The sequence below is a fragment of the Struthio camelus genome, chromosome 1 (assembly GCF_040807025.1).
Source record: "Struthio camelus isolate bStrCam1 chromosome 1, bStrCam1.hap1, whole genome shotgun sequence".
NCBI classification, from domain to species: domain Eukaryota; kingdom Metazoa; phylum Chordata; class Aves; order Struthioniformes; family Struthionidae; genus Struthio; species Struthio camelus.
This window is the reverse complement of record NC_090942.1, coordinates 190,213,013-190,232,722: the sequence shown is the minus strand read 5'-3', so window position 1 is coordinate 190,232,722 and position 19,710 is coordinate 190,213,013. Positions and strand designations below refer to the sequence as shown.

Genomic DNA, 19,710 nt, shown 5'->3' with positions numbered 1-19,710 from the left:
TGCAGGTATATAACAGAGAAAAATTTGATTTCTTACAGTTTACAAAGGCAGTGCAGAACAGCATTTCTATAGAAATTTGGTGGGAGAGACCAACAGAAATCAGCTTTTCCAGCTAGTAGTCATACCCTGGTATCATAGCACAGTCAAGGTCTGTGGGAGTTGTATCGGGCTCTAAATAATAATTTTCAAAAATGTTCGTGTTTCGAATATGGCCTGTTCCGTTCACTTAGTTTACTTGACAGCACTTTGGGTATAATTGCTTTCATTGTTGCTTCTGCGTAGTCATTCAGTATGCCATTAGTCTGTGTGAATTCTGTAGAGCAAGAGGCTTGTAAACCACAAACAAAAGAAGGTGAATTTAGAGAAAGAGAGGTATCCAAGACTACTTTTTATTTGTTCTTTGAAATTATCGTGAGTCGATAATACCTTTTAATGCAACCCCAGCTCCAAAATGCTTTAGAAACTATTCGGACCTAGATGTAAACGTCACATATGGCTACAGCTTCTACAGTGAGCAAAAGCCCTAGATCAGACTGGCTGAGACAGCTTAGGTGCAAACCTGACTGCGATGCCTCAGGCCTCTGTTGAGTCAAAGCTTTATGTTCAAAATATGTAGCTTTTCAGAGTAATTGCATAACCATTGAATGATTTGTGTCATTCTAAGGCTTTATGAATGCATTATTTTGTTCTTTCATGGTGATATCCCTTAGGGCAAAGTCTGTGTTCTTGTTTTTCGGGGAAGGGGGGGTAGAAAAAATTGCAAACACCGAGAGCAGTTTAGGATAAAGAGAGAAAACTTTTTGCATGTGTTGGCATCGGGGTTGTAAATCCTTTACTAGCAGCAACAACTTCATAAAAATCTTCCTTTCCAGACTTATCTATCTATGAGTGTTGTTTGGATCATGGCTCACCAAAGATTTCCCAGAGCTACTGCTAAATTTGCCTCAAATTTGCTTACTTGTTTGGGCCTGTGGTCTCGTGAATTTGATACGAACGGAGTTGACAACTGCTGTGCAGACAGAGCTTAGTGAAGTCATTCGTCTAAAACACGTTTTAAAAGTTTACTTGTTCATAAGCCTGATTCCTGAAAAATAACAACGGCTTTGTGAGATATATAAAAGGATTATGTCATTTTAAAAGAGGACAAATAAGATGTGATATTAATATAATGTATGTATGCTAAGTGGCATAAAGTAGTTTGGGTACTACTGTTTACACCTTTATTATAATGCAGGAGCAAAGGAAAACCAATTAAATTAAAAAGCAAGACATTTCTAATGAAAAGGAAATACAATGTGTAATTTCCCCTTGGAAGTATTGCCCTAAAAATGATCAAAAAGTGTTGCATTGAATTTTTAGAGAAATGTAGATTTATGTGCATAAGAATGCCATCACAGATAATGTTTTCATATTACACGTTTATAAAGGAATTACAAAGCACTTGCCTGGTTGAACTCAGCCTAGAGATTGGGTAGAACTTCTTCTGCAGCTGCATAAGCATCTGTTGCACCACTTTTCTGTAGCATTTGGTACTGACTTTGAAGAAAGATGAGATATTGATCTAGTCTGATCATTAGTTTAATCCAGGTCAGTTTTGTCCCTGTATCCCATGTTTTCCACTGCAAATTTTGTATGTGTGTGTGTGTGTGTGTGTGTGTGTGTGGTGTTTTTTTCCCCTCATATGTATCTTCTCTTCTTCTACAGTTTTTGTTTTCTTAAACTCCCTTTTATTTTCTGCTTGTGATCCTTTGCATATTCTCCCAAGAAGCCTTATTTTCCCTTCTGCTTTTGTTGCTTGGCCTCTTTTTGTTGGAATTTTATTCATTTATTGCCAGAGTTTCTTAAATTTTCCTGGTGGAGTTAGTAAATGATGTAAATGGTGCATCTCTCCAACCGCCTCTCTGTGCCTCCTCTAATCTTTGCCCTTGACACTCCTATAGGGAAACACGTGTCTTGGTTTTAGAGGAAACAGAAAAACAAAGGTGATGAAAACCATTCAGAATCCTGAGAGGAAATTCTTGGCTGTGCGGGATGGGAAACCCCTTTTCCATCCCCTTCCACTTCCCTGCTAGCATTTCGTACTGGTGCCCATCTCCCGGGGCTGCTCCTCTCCTGCCCTGCCCTGGCGTTGCAGCCCCATGGGATGGCAGTCAGCTGGGGCTGGCTCCAAATGGGGTATTGGTGCAGTGAGTGTTACTCTGTTGTTTTGCCTTGTCTCCGGTAATGAAGACACGACTGTGAAAATACTGGGCTGGCAAAAGTCAAGGCAGGGAGAAGGGGAAAGGAGGGGGAAGAGCCTAGGGAGAGTGGTTTTCTGTGACAGCGTGTAAGCATGGCAACCACACATCTGCTCTCTTCACCAGCGCTGCACCAGCCCTGCTGCCACTGTATTATGTGTACATACCTGCTTTAACGTCATGTTACCAGCGCGGCCAAATCCTCGATGATACTGGGCTTTGCTCCCAGCTCCGCTCTCCCACCAGAGGCTGCATGATGAAGCGATGAAGTTGCCACTCGTGCATGGTGTGTGGAAGTCTGCAAAGAAGCAGGGGAAATTGATGCAGAAACCAGAACCGTGGAGGCAAAGAGGAGCGTGTTATCTTCTCACACCTTAGATGCAAATTGCCTGGCTGCAAAAGGGGAGAAAGGAAAGGGGACGTTGTTCCCTGTAAATGTGCCACATGTGCATTTGATGTGCATATTTGAATTATTGAACAGATGGAAACCAAGTAGCCTTTTACCTGAAGAAAATCTATACGCTAGATGCTCAAAGGAAATGTGACAGAATAAAATGGGAGGATGGGGGAAGTAAATCTCACAAAGCTGCTTCACAGGGACAGCTGTATTTCATTAGAACAGAAAATAAAACAAGACTGTGAGTTTATAAAGGCTGATGTATTCAAATCATGCATGCATGTACAAGCTGATTTTATATATATATATACATATATATATATATATACACACATATGCACATACATTACATACACATGTGTATTTGAATGATGGCTCAGTTCCATCAGTGTCCATAGGCCCAGACGCAGGTGTAACGCTCTTTACCTGTCTTACCCCAGTGCCCATCATCTTCTGTTCCAAAATGGCGATTAAATAATGGTCTTAGCTGATCTTAGCTCCTGTTAGAGCCCATTTGCCTAGGTTACTATCAAGAGCAAGGATGTTTAGACAATCTGGGAGAGATGCTTGTTTAATCTATTGTTAAAGAAAAATCCTCTAGTGAGGCTGATTCAGTGTCAGCCAGTGTAGTCTACTCTAGAACTACACAGCACTGAAGGGGTTTTGATAAAATTCAAACTTTACTTTCTTTTCTTCATAGTAAGCTGTTTGGTGTCATATTTCTAGTGAAGATGGGGAACAGTTGAACATCACCTTCTTTATGTTAGTCGGTCAGATAGTAAAAGGAAGATTATCTTTAGTTGATTTCATTTATTTGTTTATTTTTCCAAATAAGCAATTGCAGTTCCTATAAGTAACATTTCAAAACATTTTTACAGTTCCTAACTGAGTTCCTTGTATCTATATCCCTCTGTGTATTCTAAGTTCCTGACTCAGATGCCAATTTTAAGGAGCTGAATATGGCCAACCTGACTGTTCAATGCTTACAAATAATGTCAAAACAAGCCCAAAGTTTAGAAGCTTGCTAACTAATGATGAAGGTGTACCCTCAGTTAAAATGACTCCAGTGCATGTCTTACTTCAGCTTTGTCCAGGTGGAGTCCCTGGCAGTGTCTTCTCTCTTTTCTGTACTTTAAATTCTTCTCAGCATGGTACTAAGTAATGAATGGTATTGTTTCAGAGACAACAAGTGTGCAACTGATTGCTCGCAGCATATGGGTAACTACTCATTTTATACCTTTTCATTGCCTTCATTCTGGCTACCCAGAGAGATGTGAACAACAGGTGTGCTGAAATGGTGGCTGTAGCACATTTCAGAAACAATAATTGTCCATACAGGTCCATTTAAAAGACAGACAGTAAAGAACAGCTAAGTTTTCTATCACTGGTGTCCTCAGAAGGACCAATCACACATCATGAATAATAATGATAAAATAGGGAGGACAGCTGCTCCGCCTAATATCATCACCAGGAGGAGGAATCAGCAATCTCTTTGACCAAAGCAGGTGCCACAGCAAGATGAAAGTTCATGAGCTCCAGCTCCAGTGAAAGTCTGATGCCACAGACAGAAAGATATGAATTGTTGTCATTTCTGAAAGGAAGTTAAAATATCTTCTCCACTTGAAAGAAGGAGAAATCTCCTGTCACTGCTGCTATCCAAAGTCTTCAGAAACAGCAGTGAACTTTGCTGGGCTTGTTCCATAAAAAAACAGGGAATGTTAAGATGGCCCAGCGCCATCCAAATAGAATAGCTATAAAAAATCTCTTTTTTTGCACCACAGCCCAACCACTATGTTGGCAAGCTTATGTCCCTTCTCTCTTACTTTTTAGCTAAAATACATGGAAAGGCTAGCAGTTCAAGTAGTAAAAAATAAAGGAACTTTTTGGATTTGTGTAGGTGGAGAGAGAATAATGGTGAGTTTGATCCTGCAATGAATATATTTGCAACCCTATTGTCATTAAAAACTGTCTGTGATGATTATTCAACTCCTCGTTGCCAGCCTCCTAAAAACTCTTTGGAATCAGTTCAATTCAGGAACAGCCTCTCTTCATCTTCAGCACTCAAATCCCAGCAAAGTTCAATCAATAGCATAAATAATAATACGGGAAAGCCTTGAATTTGATAAGAAAGTTTCAGCTTGCTTTCTAGGCTGAAGTGTAGCATACATAACCATTTGGGACTGACATCCTAAGATAAACTGCTCCAGAGGGACTTAGATTTCTTGGGTCAATAACTGCATCAGATAGAGAAACTGATTATTAAATGTCACAAGTGAAAACCAAAAAGAAAAACTAACAGAAATGCACATCAACATTAATAGGTGCTCGTTGATTGTACAGAAGAAATGGTCCAATAATGACTACAGGCAACTGTTCAGGAAATAATGTGCTCCTGCTTAATGCCATGGATCCCACATTTGAAAAAAATATAATAATAGTAAGACCACAGAATATTGTATTCAAGAGGCTTTATAAAAGTTAGAGGAAAGTATGACCAGGCAGTTTACTCAAACAGCAAAAATGAAAATAAAAAGATGACAGAAAATCTTGGGTCAAGCCACTTTTTAACTTTGAGCTTTCAGACACTGTTAAAAATTTACCAAAAGAAGGTAATACATACTATTGCCCAAAATATCCTGGAACTCAAAAAATTATTCTCTAGCTAACTAGCCACAGATTGTTTCTCAGAGTCAGAGAAAATCAGCAGGTAGCCTGAGAGCCCTCCAGCTGCCTGAACTATTATTGACACTGTGGCCAGCAGAGCTTTGGCTCACCCGCTTCTGAGGGCCTCACTGCTAGAGATTCTGCAATCTATCATCTGGGCAGTTCATCCCAAGGCTTAATTTTCCTTACCACTAGAAATTTGTTTTTTCCTTTTTTAATCTGCAAGTTACTTCTGTCCTATCAATGGTGAACAAGAATGGTTTGTTCTCTTTTTCTTTGCAGCTGTCTTTAATATTTTCAAGGACTTTTGTCGTGTTTCCCCCAAATCTTGCCTTCTCTACATTAAACTGTATTTTATTCTTCCAATCTTTTTTTGTAAGTCATGTTTTGTTGAGTGCTCACCGTCAATTGGTTGTGTCCCCATTAAAATGTGGTGACCAAAACTATTGAAGTCTTTCCAAAGTGAAGAGGAGAATTTCCTCGTGGGTCTTGTGGATAACACTCTCCTTTGTGTTTCCAAACTGACATTTGTAAGTACATAACAGTGAGTCTGATTAAGCTTCTGATTTACTGTTTAACTTCAAACACCTCCTAGCAAGACTAAGCATATCTGGTTATTTCCCATTTAGTGTTTGCTGAGTTGACTATTTTTGGCCTCTCAGAGAAAATTGCCAGATGCTCTTAAGATTCCCTCACTCCCTCACTCAGTTTTCTACATGTTCTAAGGTGATGTTTATAAGGCCTAGCCAATTTGAAAATCTTTAGCTTATGTCGGTGCTCTCTAACCTACTTTTTCCTATTATAGCTGGAATACCTACTCCTTTGTCTCCAGTGTTAACTGTGTTGGCTCTCTGATCACAGGTGCTCTAGTAGCTTTTCATCCCACTGAGTAGGGATGAACTTTCTTTTTGCTATTGCTGATTGCATTTGCTAGTATTCTTCGGAAGGTTTTCTACATTTACTACCAGAACTGCTTTGCTACACAGACTAGAGGAAGGTCTTTGAAAGACAGCATACAATTTTCATAACGTGGGATTGCACAGAGATGCTAGATTTATGAGAGCAATTGAAGATAGTTATGGAAGTACTTGACAGATAAGACACTGACGACAGCATTCTTGGCATCTTAGTGGAAACCTGACTTGATCTAATTAAGAACCAAGAACCAGCACCAAAGAGAAAAAAGAGCAATGTTTCAGAGGGACTAGGAATCTTGAAAGCAAAGGTCGTATGTTAAATCCGGGAGAGGACTGAGTCTGAGCTATAAGAACTTCATAAAGTTCATAAAATTGACTGACAAATCGTAATTTTTGCTTAGAGGAGACTTAATTTCTTTAAAATGCATTTCTTTTAATGTTTGCAGACCACCAAATGTACTTAGGAAGTTAATCACAGTATTCTGTGTTTCTTTCACTCCATAAAAACATCCCAAGTGTCCTTATATTTTATTCTTCCCTCTTCACAAAACCTTTTTTCTATTTTGAGGGGTCAAGGAAAAAAGGGCAGAAGGGAAGGGAGATGATTAGAGAGTAGCACGTTGAAGATACAGCATCTTCTGCAATGAAATCTAACGTCATTTTTCAAATATTCTTCCTTTTTTTCATGAGCTATTCAGCTTTTTCTCTCTAATCTTGGTCAAAATTCTGCAGACCAGTTATTTTCATGTCAGTCACACATGAGTGAAATCAATCAAATGCACTATCTGGACCCAATGAACTATAGGGATATACAGAGGGAGCAAGATGTCCTCTTGTGCAGGGGCATGGAGCATTCTGAGCTGTGATTTTTCTATAAACCCTCGGAGAGTGTACCCCTTTAATGCTAGACCTCTGCCTCCTGAATTTATAATGGTAAATCGCATAGCCTTCCTCCTATGAATGCATCTTTGATTTTTAAAGCAATGTTTCTCATTGTAGCTCCTTCTGTAGGTTCAATTGAGTTGGGATTTATGTTGGAAAGTCTGTCTCGCTTGAGAGCCATACAACCAACAGACAGCTTCCAGTGTCATAGGACACGCTTTCAAAAGAAGTCAGTGTTTGATAGCCAAATGCAACACGCTATTTTGAGGTCTTTAAGTTATAATACAAAAACTAAGTTTACGTGGGTGTCCTTTGTGGCAGTATTTTGTTTGCTTCTATGAAGACATCTCACTACATGTCCTGACTCTTCACTGGGCTGATAACAAATGGCTTCACCCCTGAACACATGAAATTCTTAAAAGTCCGAAGTTTAAATCAAAGCTAGATATTGCTCTTCAATCTCAGGGCCTCCAGGCATATGTTCAGACTACAAACTTTTTACCTAGCACTCCCAATAGAAAGCTATAACTCAGCAACTGGTGGCCTGGGTCCAAAATCCATTCCTTCCTTCCCTCCTTCTCCTTCTGTAATCCCTTCTGCAAAATCTCCCCAAAAGTTTGAAATGACTGCTTTATACTTCAGTTCATCAGATTTCAAGTAGTCAGAGTCAACAGACCAACAGATGCGGGTTATATCTACCCAGTCCTCCACTGGTAGATATGAGTTCACTCTGCCCATTTTCCAAGCAGACTAGAAGCTGTGTGGCACAGTTAACATGATGTTGAGTACCAGCTAATGAATTTCCCTGATTTATTAGCTCTGACTTAATGCTGTTAACTTGACCTTGGCAGTGATAGTATGTTTATGTGGCTTCCAATTGCCTCCGACCATGGGCAGAACAATCATGAATCTGCTCAGAGTGTGGGCACAGCAGGCTAGCGTCAACATGCAAACCGTGGATCGTCTTTGCCCAACACTTAAAGGCAAAGCACAATGGTGCATAACAGATCCGCAGAAAAAAATTGCCCTGCAACCAGTGGAGGAAGCCTCTTTTAACAGATTGATGTCCCATGTCCCCTACAACTCCCACCTCAGTTTCCCAGCTCCTCCTCATACCCTATATGCTGTCCCTGCAGGTAACGCGTGGCCCCTGTTTTGGAAGTACGTCTGTGCCAGCTGGCAGGTCTGTTCGCATGTGCCAATTGGCTTTTCCCAGGCAGAATTTACATGGGCTGCTCTGCCTGCCTTCCTCTCAGTGGGCACCAGTTTGTGTGCTGCTTCGCTGTCTGACTGCTGGTTTTCATTAAAATCCTAGTAATGAAATTATCTTTTGTGACTTCTCTCCACCTTTTGTGACGGCTTCAAAATTTCAAACCTTTCCCACTTCCACCCCAGCTCTGCTAGTAAAGGCATAATAGATGAATAGGCAGGTTCAGTTTAAAAATAACCACAGAGAATGAACATCATACCTGCTTTTTTGTCTAAGACTGCAGTTTGATATTATTATTCTTTGCTGACAGATCTGATTTCAGAAAATGCTACCTTCAAGCTCTTGTTTCCACATTCACCACCAGAGGTTACCGTCCCTTCATCTGTGCTTGATGACTCTGCAGATTCCTTCTAAATTGGATCTGTGAAATGATTCAGGTTAAAAGAGCCATTTCTTCAAAGAGAAGAATGTTTAAAAATAATGACCCCAGTAGCATGGATTTTTTTAAAACATACAGCTTTGGGCACATCCTGCCAGCACTGGACACCATGGCCCTGCTTCTGCATGGGTCTACGCGCCCTGGGCCAGGTACACTTCCCTGAGGGCTCCCTGGGCAGATCAGAGGGTTTTATATCCCTCACTGTGGTGCTGTTATCACAGAGGCAAGCCCTACTCCCTAGTTCTGTTGTTTCTACAAGTTTTATCTCCACAGGTCACTAGCTTTTTAAGATAACTTTATATTTTCAGTCCTTGATAGCCTGTCCATATCAACAAATAGGCCCCATCCTAGGAGGAAAGCTATCGTATCAGCCGAGAGTTGAACAGTAGAAAAGTGAATGTTTAAACTATTGAAAATATTTTTCCTCACTAGTCAGAAGTTTTGCATGTTCTCTATGTCATTCTGCATTTGTGACAGTGTGGTTTTCATGATTTCATAATCTCTCCTACACTTTTGTGTTCAGATTCCTTAAGCAGTAAGCAGAATGGCCCAAAATTGCCCTTTAGGTCTTTCAAAGGGTGGCAAAATGAGTGAAAACGTTTGATCTCAATTTAATCTAGCTGTGCTATGATCTGTAGCTGAGTCAATTACTTTAGGTATCAACAATGTAAGAAAATCTTTGAGGATATTTGGCTATGACAGTAGGAAATGAGGAACACAAGTCCCATCTCCTTGATGTTTGTTTTGTTTCCCTTGATGGAAGGAGTTGACCAACGTGACATTTTGTACCTGGGATTATTACTAATTTTTATTACTAATTTTTTAATCAAGAAAATTGGAATATTTTGGCTATCTTATCCTTTAACTCTTCCCTGCTCCCCACTCAAACTGAGGGAGATTATAGATCAGACAATAATCAGAATGACATTCGTGTTAAGACATGGTTTTGTGCAGAAGCAAAAAGCAGTTACTGTTTCAAGAGAACCTGTCACCTTGTCCTCTATAAGAAAGGTGACAACAATCTTTTCCAATAACAGATTTGCTATCTCCCTCCTGGAATTTATAAGGCAAGAAACATATTGATCTAATTTGCAAGTTGCAGCCTGTAGTTCTCTAAACATGTCCAAAACCTTAGTACATGACAATATCCAGCACTTACTTTGCATTTAAGTTGCAGTCATGTACTTCCCCCTCCCTTCTGACTTGTGGGCTGCTGTTCTTTTTGCAATCCAAGCAGCCTAAAGTGGATGAAAAATTCTTCTGTTTCAACTAATCCATTTTAACTCTGTGTTTTAGGAAATTCTTTTACAATATTTTGCCTCCTTAGTCTCTCACCAGTTGTGAATTTTGAGCAGCAAATAGTGCATGGAAGTGTTTATATCCAAGCAGAATTGTCTTAATTGCAGTCAAAAAAAATCCTATAAACTTTTTTTTATATGAAATAATTATAAATTTTTGTCATTTTCTGCATTCCTTTTGGGGCTTGTATTTTTCTTTGCACAGAACTGGCAACTCTCTTTTAATCTCTGGGTTTTTAAGATTGCTCTGTATTTAAACTGACATCCTTATCCTTATCCTTACCCTTGTCCTTCTCAGAAGGCTCCATTGTAATGATTCTTTGTGCTTTACCTGTCACAATGAAACAAAAATGAATGTGAAATCATTCATTTTCTGATCAATTTAGAGTAAGAAGGATAAATCTTCCTTGTTTGTTAGAAACCATTTAAAGAGGCTGCTATGGCAACCAAAATTAATGACAAACAAGGAGGCTGTTAATTAATTGTTCAGGCAGACTAGAATAAGAAAATCCTTAATCTTTAGTGAATCCATTTACTACCATCCCAATAGCTCTTGGATAGTTAGTGCACCTTTTTATTGCACTGGAAAAATGAGGTTTATGGTAATAGGATTGAAAGGGCACACGTATTCTGTTAGCCTTCCCGCTGTGATCACGTGGGACATGACTGCTAATGTTTGGGTCGGGCTTACAGTGATCCCAGCTGATGCTTATTATTTGACTAGTAAAGCTGACGATGTCTTTATGGTCATTTAAGAGAGAAACTAGTCCTTGCCCTGAGCAGTTTACAGTTTGCAAAGCTGATACATGCCAGCAGTAAGTAATACTTTGGGATTCAGGTAAAAAGAATATATTTGATGACTTTTTAAAAATAGATTGGGGTTTACTACCAGAGATATTATGTTGAGATGTGTTTGTGGGCATGAGATGAGTGGAAGAACACGTACAATCGGCAGAAAAGAAGGAAGGACCCTTGAGAGGCCTGCAGTCAGTTAAGTATATAAACAACAGGTTTCTTTGAACTTGGCATATTATTCTCTGTAAAGCAGGACTGGTATGTTTTCTTGAACACAAGGATCAGCTAAAAAACTGATTTGAGACAACTTATAGAGAGACTGATCTGATTTACTTTTCAGAATAAATTACAGTGTGAGAAAATAAATACATCTATATGGAGAGTTTAGGGCATGAAACATTCAGGCATTGTCTGTTTTTATGTATGCATTCAACTCACAGATCCAGACATATGGTGGAAACACATATGGCCAACACTCTATAAGGTCAATTGCCGTATGGCCAAAACTCTGTGTTACCAGACAATTGAGAGACAGGTTACATCTCTGTTGGCTGAGAGTGAGGATAGGGGTGATCTGCTGGTCACTTTCCCCTTCTTTTCCTCCACTGTTCACTTTCTTGAGGTGTCAGCTTCCTGGCCATATGACAGTTCAATTTCTAAAGTGTCAGTTATGTGGGGTTAGAAATGTATGAACTAGAGAACCAAAGAGTACCCACTTTGACTTCCATAATAAAATTACTACCTCTAAATATATTAGGAATATGCTTCTGAGGCTGTGATCGAGATTGAAAGTAGATGACTAAGCAACTGAGAGATATTTGCTCTTCTGTAATGACCCTTCAGTAAGGAGCTAAATCCACACTGTTCAAACAAAAGAATAAACCAGAATATTTGTTACAGTAATGTATTACAGTTTGGCCCAGTGGGAGCTCATATGTTTTTCACTCTATTGACTCTTTCCCCACTACATTTCGTCATTTCTCTTTTAGATTGAAAGGTAACACTATAAATCAAAAGTGCTATGAGTTGGTATTTCCAAAACCTGTAGTGATGGCTGTTCACCAGCTGTGCGCTACTATCCTTCATGCCTTATCTTCTTCTCAGAGCCATATAAGTTTACTGGGAGAGTTATCTACTGTATGGGACATGTACAGAATCCTGGTCCTTCAATTCTGACTTGGACCGAACTCAAATTAGCTTTTCTTAGGGTTTTTCTCTCAGTCATGTAATGATAGGTATGTTAGGTAAGCAGTGATATGTAGTGTCTGCTGAGAGTACAAGTTTTCTTGCTTTACAATAGCCTTTAGAATATTTCTTCCCTTCCCCTACCCTTGCATTTATAAATACTTGCTTTTTCCAATGACGGTAGAGCTAGCTAAAAGAAGAAAAGAGGAGGAAAAGCTCTTTTCAGTATAATAGTAAAGATATTAAAGACCATCCTGTTTTCCAGGTGTTCTTCTGGTTCTATTGCCTATGATATCTACACCAAGCATGGTGTCATCAGTCAGCTACAGTTTGGTGGGTTCATACATATTTACCAATTCGCAAATTATGCATCTGTAGCTCTTAGCATAGCTGTTTCTTTGTCTTTCTGCTTTTCTTCCTTCACTAATGATTCAAAATGCTTACATGTCTAGCATCGCAGGGCTGCATTCTGTGCTTGCCGCTTGCCTTTGTACACCAATTAGGTCTTTGTAATTTAAATGATGTTTTATTTGCTGATTTGGAAGCATCCTCGCTGGTAGAATGAGGTTTTCTTCATCCTGCAACTGTTCTTTGATATAATGATTTATTAAGGTACTAGGAGAAATATTGATCCTGCTAATAGCTTCTGCCTTGCCACATAATGCTTTACATTTTACTCACTGAAAGGGCCATATTCCTTTTCTCATCATCTGATTGACCATAAATGCTTTGGCCTTTCCCCAGCAATTATCACAGTTACCAAAGTAGTGGGTAAAAGTCAAGTATTTATAGACTAATTAGAGAAGTCAACATGTCCAAACTGTGTATGTTACATAATACAAAGAGTCACTGGACAGCTCTTTGAAATTAGGGAGTGGTTCTATACTGCTTAAAAGCAAATTAGCAAATTCAGAGGAGTACATACATATTTTATTGATTAGGACTGTCTTTTTTGGAATTAGTATGTGGGGTTATATGCTGTGCCTGTGATCTGTTAATGACACTTATGTTTAAATTTTATTGATATTTTCCACTATGTTCTCCTTCATCTTTCCTAACCTCCTCTCTCTTAAGAAAACTTTCTAATGTTAACGCCTATGAGGTGGTGGTGAAGGCATCAGTTTTGTAAACCATCTGGAGCTGATTCATTTTGCAGTTTTTATTATCCACCTTGGAAAGTGCATTATTCCTACAGCAGCCACAAATGCTGAAAGAGAATAAAGGATAGCTGCATGAAAAATGCAGACCAGGCTTTTAAGGCATACAGTTTTGTTCACCAAAATAAACTCAAATGGAGCGGTAGATGCCCTGGATTACCTACAGATCAGATCACTTGTTTCTCCACTGGGCAGCTCGGAGGTATGGACAGAGCACTGTGGAAAACAGTGTCCTCTATTTCGCCTTGACTTCATTTTCCTTCCTGTAATTCAGGCATAATATCTCAGACTGTGATATGGCAAGCCTGAATCATTTAGTTAATGTTAATTTAAAGGAAGTTCTTCATGAAATTGGGAGAATTACTACCTCAAAGTATTGTTTAGTCAATATCTTGACTGTCTTGATTCAGCAGTTGGAGTTTCCATATATCAGTGTTCCAGAGTTACTGCAGTAAATGAAAACAAATTATTAGATGGATATTAAGCTTTATGCTTCACAGTTTGAGGTAATCTCTGACTCTTTAGGAGTTGAAGGAGACTTTGCCTGTGGTGGGAAGAAGATTATCAGATATCTTTTTTCTGTCGTCCTCTGAAAAATTTCCACCAAGGAAGACTGTTTAAGACAGGACATAGAGCAAGTATGGATTCTGCTCAGAAATGTCGATGTCCCTATGTAATCAAATACCCCCCAAAACTCTGTCCAGAAAGCACTGAGGAGAAGGAGAGCATTAATGCTGCCTTGGATTGAGATTTGTATCTCTAATTTTGCAACTGTGAGCCTGGTCAAAATTTTTTTCCAGTTAGCATCTGGGCCTTGTGTTTTATTTTGCTTAGTGTGAGCAGTGTCGCTAATGAAGCTGTCACATAAGTGAGATTACTTTCGTCATCCACATGTGAGCTAGTCACCCTGCACAGAGAGAAGCAGGCATTTCTAGGACAAGAATTATCTTAGCTTTAAATAGAAATGCAACATAAATCAGATTCATTGCACCTTAGAAGCATTTCCTTCTGTTAGTGGTGAAGGGAGCTGAGAGTGACTAGCTCAGAGGGTGATGTCCCCAGTTCAGTGAGGTGGACCCCTAATGATATGCCCCTGGAAGTCCCCAGAGCAGGAAGGAGACTGCAGAGAAAGTCTAGATAACATACATAAATTCAATCCTAATTTTTTAGATTATTTAAGCTACTGGAAGGCAGGTCCACCCCACGTATCTGACATGCTGCGTTACTGCTGGCCAGGATCTCGTTTGAGCATTGAGATTGGGTGCTCGCGGGTGTAAGTCGGTCTGGCTCCATTCTTGCCAGCAAAGCTCTGCTAACTATATCAGCACAACATCTGACCAGCAGAAAGGTAATTCTCTACCTGAATTAAAGTGCCATTCAGGGGATGAGATAATATCTTACCTTAAGTGGGCCTGTGTAATGCATGGGTTTGCCTTATCCCACCTACAGTAACTTGCCGTAGCAGTGACCAAAAGGCAGCCTTCGACAGAGGGAAGGAGGAGTGCTGCCCTCGGCAGAGAGGGCACGAGGGAAGGAACAGGAAAGAGACGATGATGGGAGTCCGTGAGGAGGAGGGATTGGAGCAATCCTTGAAGAGGGACAAAATAGAGTGACGTGACTGTGGAGGAAGCAGTGTGGTGTATTTTGTGCTATGAAAGCTAGACTTTGGCAGCAGGGCTCCTTAGGGTCCTTTTTGCAATAACTACAAGTGGTTAGGTTGTATAGTGTGTGCTATTCAGAGCATAGCTGTTCCTAGGATATTGTATTTCTGTCACAGAGGCCAACATGGAACAAGCAGGAAGGACCCCACCCTGTGGTCAGCATCATCAATAGATGCCCTTAAATAGTTTCTCTAAGGCAACATATCTTCATCTCTGAATATTAATTAATAATTGATCTTGCTATGTATGTGGAGGACACCCTATAATTCAGTTCTCTATGTTTATGTCTCATAAATGACTCTGCCTTGTCAGATTTTATGGTGAAATAGTAGATCCCAAATTAGCATAATGTAACAACCAAATAACATATATAGCCTTGATCTGCAAAGATTTTTGCCCATGAATAATTTGAGTTATTACAACTGAACTCACTGGGACTCGCATATGCTTACGCAGGATGAGAGCCACAATGTTTATTGAATTAATTTATTTCGTACACTACATGTGTTCAAATGAAACTAATTAATCTGTCACGTATCTAGGCATTTCTCAGCATATATTATGTAATTTCTTTAAAATATCATTGTAATGAAACGGAAGCCTAATAATATTTACAATAGATGTTTAGATAAAACTGAATCTCAGCTGATATTATGAGATAGAATCTCACTTTGTTTGTATATCAATATGTTTAACACACATATACATATTAGCTGTTATAGAAAACTATGCATATGTAGGCATATACAGATAGATAGGCATGCGTGTGTGTGTATAAAAATATGTATAACTCTTTCTCTCTAAAAATATATGTATGCCTATATATACATTCTGTGAACTGGAAAATATAACCTATGGTTATATTACTAAGTACATCTAAACTAAAAGTGATTACATTACTTTACAGATATTTCTGCCCTGCGAGGCGGATGGATTTTGCTTCCCTACTGATGCAGGCTGGGGGATCTGCCCGAGCCTGCGGCAGCTCCCCACCTGCCTGCCCGCTCCTCTTTCCCGCTAATGGGAGAAGCTGGGTGTGAAGAGCGTGTGCGGGCGAGTTGGAGGATGGAGAGGTGGTGTGCATCCCTAAATGAGCTTGACATGCAGTCACAGCATGGCTGGGGTCTCCTATTATGGTAGATATGCCCATATCAGTCTAACCCAAACCTATCTATCTCCATTTTCAAATAAACGATCTGATTTCATTTTTGCAATTTAAATAAGATCATTCGCCTCATGGGGACCAGTATGCCATCTAACTCTATGAAGATAGAGACCCGTAAGATTTGGTTTTAATGCAGCCCCCAGTGTCTCATTGTGGACAAATGTCATCTGCTTTGTGTCTGTGTCATGAATCTGAAGAAATATACTTTGTAGTGGCATTGTGCTTATATATTACTTTGCTGAAAAGAGGCAACAAAGTGAAGGTAAGACACTTGTGAATATCCTGCATATTTAAAAATATAAAATAAAAAGTTAACTGAAATTTCTATATTTCAATAAAAACATAAGGAAATATGTTGAGTTTGCTCTAAGGATGTTGCTTAATGATACACAAATAATCACTGAGATTGCAGCATTTCAAATGAATGTGGTTTATGATCTAATGTGTAGAGATCATTAACTAACGTCTGCTATTTTCTGGAAACAGTGCTGAATAGAAGCTGCAAATGTAAACTCCTTGAGTGAAATAGCCCTTTTCATATGCTGTAGGTAGTGGGGAGAGACCCATAGTGAAGTCTAGAGGTGCTGCTTGCATTCAGGTAAAATGAGATTGTTCTCTGTCATTCCGAATTGACCTAGAGCGATTACTTGGTTTCCCTTGTAAAGGAAAAAGTGGTTGTTATGCTTGCTTCTTTTATTTTAAATGGCCTCGGGCAGCTATGAAGGCTTTTAAGCAGGGCGCAGTACATTTGGCTTGAGGGCTGGCAGCGCTGGCCTCTAATGCATTACTCCCTGGCCCTAATCTGTGTTACTGTGGTTCTCAGGGAGCTTGGCGCTCCCACGTGGAGCTGATTCCTGATCATTTTGGTCACAGGACACCGTGCCTTGATTCACTAGCCGTCCTGCACGTGTTGACGAGGTAGTTCATGGCGCAAAGTATTACTTAATGTGAATAAAGCTATCTAGGGTTGACCCCTGCAGGAGAATCTCTGGACTTGAGATATGCTGGTGTGTGGGTGTCACTCCCCTCAGTTATCCGGTTGTGTTATATTTGGCTAGTGTTAGAGTAGGAGTTAAGATAAATCAGATATGTACTGGAGACTGCTGTGCTTATAGACTGAGCTCCTAATATATAAATGCCTTATCTTCCAAACATAAGATATCTTTATATTCACAGTCCATTTCCAATGGACTTGTCAGGCTGTTTGTAAGAGGAAGGCTTTTTAAGACTGGATCCCTTAAGAAAGATGACTGTAGATAAAAGGGCATCAGTGCACGTTAGGGATGAAATTTTCAATGCGAGGACATCCCATTGAGCTCTCTTTTGCCATTAGTGTCTTACATGCTCCTTCCTTTGTGTGGAATGGATTGCAAACATCTCTCTCGGAGACCTTTTATTTTGGTCTTGATCTGAATTTAAAGGCAACAGCTTAAAAATGAGATTAAACAAAGGTGATGAAATTACTCTAAGTAAGTGAACTGTTTCGTTTTAGTTCATTTAAAACTTAACAGTAGAACAGCCTACAAGAAGGCATTTACTTTGTTACCAAGGCTGAAGGTATTTACACCAAAACAGATCTACAGGGCAAGATATGATCCAGGTACACTATTAACCTGCATTAAATGAAAAGCAGTTTGACTTAGTTGATCCCTCAGAGAAAAAGCACATTGCTCTTTTATTTTATTTTTTGCTGTGGGGCAATAACATGTCTTTGGACCGGTACCACAGCAGCCGATGCACACCTGATTCTGACCCTAACTATCCCTAGCAAGGTCTATTTGTGCATCCACTCTCTCCTTGATTGCCAGGGTCATTTGAAACTATCATTTAGGAGTAAGCGTGTTTAGAGGTTTTGCAGAGATACTGATAACATGTAAGCATGGGTTAGCGCAGCTCAGTAGCATTCAGTTGCATTTTTCAATTTGTTGTTTTGACATGTGTTCCCTTGCAAGTGGCTTAACCTCTCAGTGTACTGCAGCTCTGTAAAATGAAGCAAGCAGTTACTGCCCACTGAACAGACTTAGTGCAGGCATAAGATTGTTGATGCATCGTGAGGCATCTTAGGAGTCATGATGACACTGTAGATGTAGAAAACAGTCTAAATGTTACTAATAGTTATTTAAAAGGCAGACTTTTTCCAAACCTTTTATATTAACCTTAAAAAGACTATAGGTAAAAAAAGTTTTAGCTTTATTAAGTTATCAAATAGTTCCTTTTGGATATAATAGAAGATGTCCCTGCATGTCCTCAAGTGTCATTTTCTTACAGGCAACTGAGGAATTTGCCTTCTTTTCCCTATGATTCAGGATCCTGTGATCTAAAGAGAAGAGGGGTTTCCAGAAAAAGAAATTACAATTCCTTTAAGTTTATGTTAATATTTTATCACATAAACTGAAAAGGTCAGGGAATTCCAGATTATGTGTAAAGTTTCAGGCTAGGTTCTCGGCTGAGGTAAGTTAGCAAGCAAAGTTTGAGGCAAGTTAACTGAAGGCAGTGAAGTTGCACTGACTTAGCATGTAGAGTCCTGGAGCTATATATTTAACAATTCTTGATTTAATTAATACACTAAAATTCAATTTTTATGTATCTTTACATATATACTGTTGGGGAAACTACAACCTGAGCAGTTGGGGAGACTGAACTCTTCTTAGTGACCTGAAAATCAGATACGAGCTGAGCTTCTCTGCCTTACTCATCCCATCTTTGTGCTCTAGGTGGACAGGAAGGACTTACCTAGACTTGCCCAGACCACTAGCCTTTTTCTTCATAAAACTTTTGTGCTTCCTGAAGATCTGCCTCCTTACTGGTTATTGTTCCACTAGCCAAGCAGGAGCAGATGAATTTCTCCATTAGAGGACTACAGAACTGTGTATTTTGAGATGTAATTTGAAAAATCTATAGTACAGGAACCAAAAGAAAAAAAAATGCTTCTAACCTGACATAAATAATCTCTGTCACCATGCCATCACACTGTATCACGGATCAAAGTTGATTTTTGACTAACAAACATCTGAGCAGATTGTTTTGAATTTGTAGAAACCACTCCTAGATTTTTCTGATGCTGTAACTAAAATGTCTCATTATTACATTAAAGGAAGAAGAATGCCCTTGGCCTGTGGTCACATTGACCAAGATTTTATGATGAAATTTTAAATCCCCTAACCATAGGGATTTGTATATTGAAATACAGATGCAACCTTGAAATATACAGTTTCAGTATTGTTGACTGTGATATATATGAGCCATAAAGTAAACCTGTGCTGTGAACCAGATTGGATCAAGCAGCATTGCTGAAGTTCATTTGCCGTTTTCCTGTGTTTCTCTTCTCAGCATCGGTTCTACAGATCACTTTTCTCCATTTCAAGGTTGTATTTTGTTTTGAGGTTGGGGTTAAGGAGTTGTCACATCCCAAGAGGAATCTTTGTTTTATTTTTTTAATCTATCTTGCTGTAGCTTTATTTCTGCAGCAAGTGGTTTCAGTAATCCATACTGATGAGTTGTCTGCTCTCCAGGTAGGGTTGACAGGTACATTTATGAACCAGGAGAAGATAATCTGCTTCCAAAAGAGGTCACTGGTACCAGTGCACATAGCAACTAGTTTCTGCCATGCTTCTGTAAGGGACAGGTTTAGACAAGCTTCTCATCAAAATGGTAAAAAGCAAAAGATTCTTATTCTTTAAAAGATACCTAAACAGGAAATGGA

The 19,710-nt window shown here is 39.3% G+C and overlaps 1 protein-coding gene across 11 annotated transcripts in view; it reads left to right on the top strand.

The window, feature by feature from the left end:
* The window catches only part of ENOX1 (ecto-NOX disulfide-thiol exchanger 1), a 374,358-nt gene that overhangs the window by 116,805 nt on the left and 237,843 nt on the right, over positions 1–19,710 (top strand). The window lies entirely within an intron of this gene.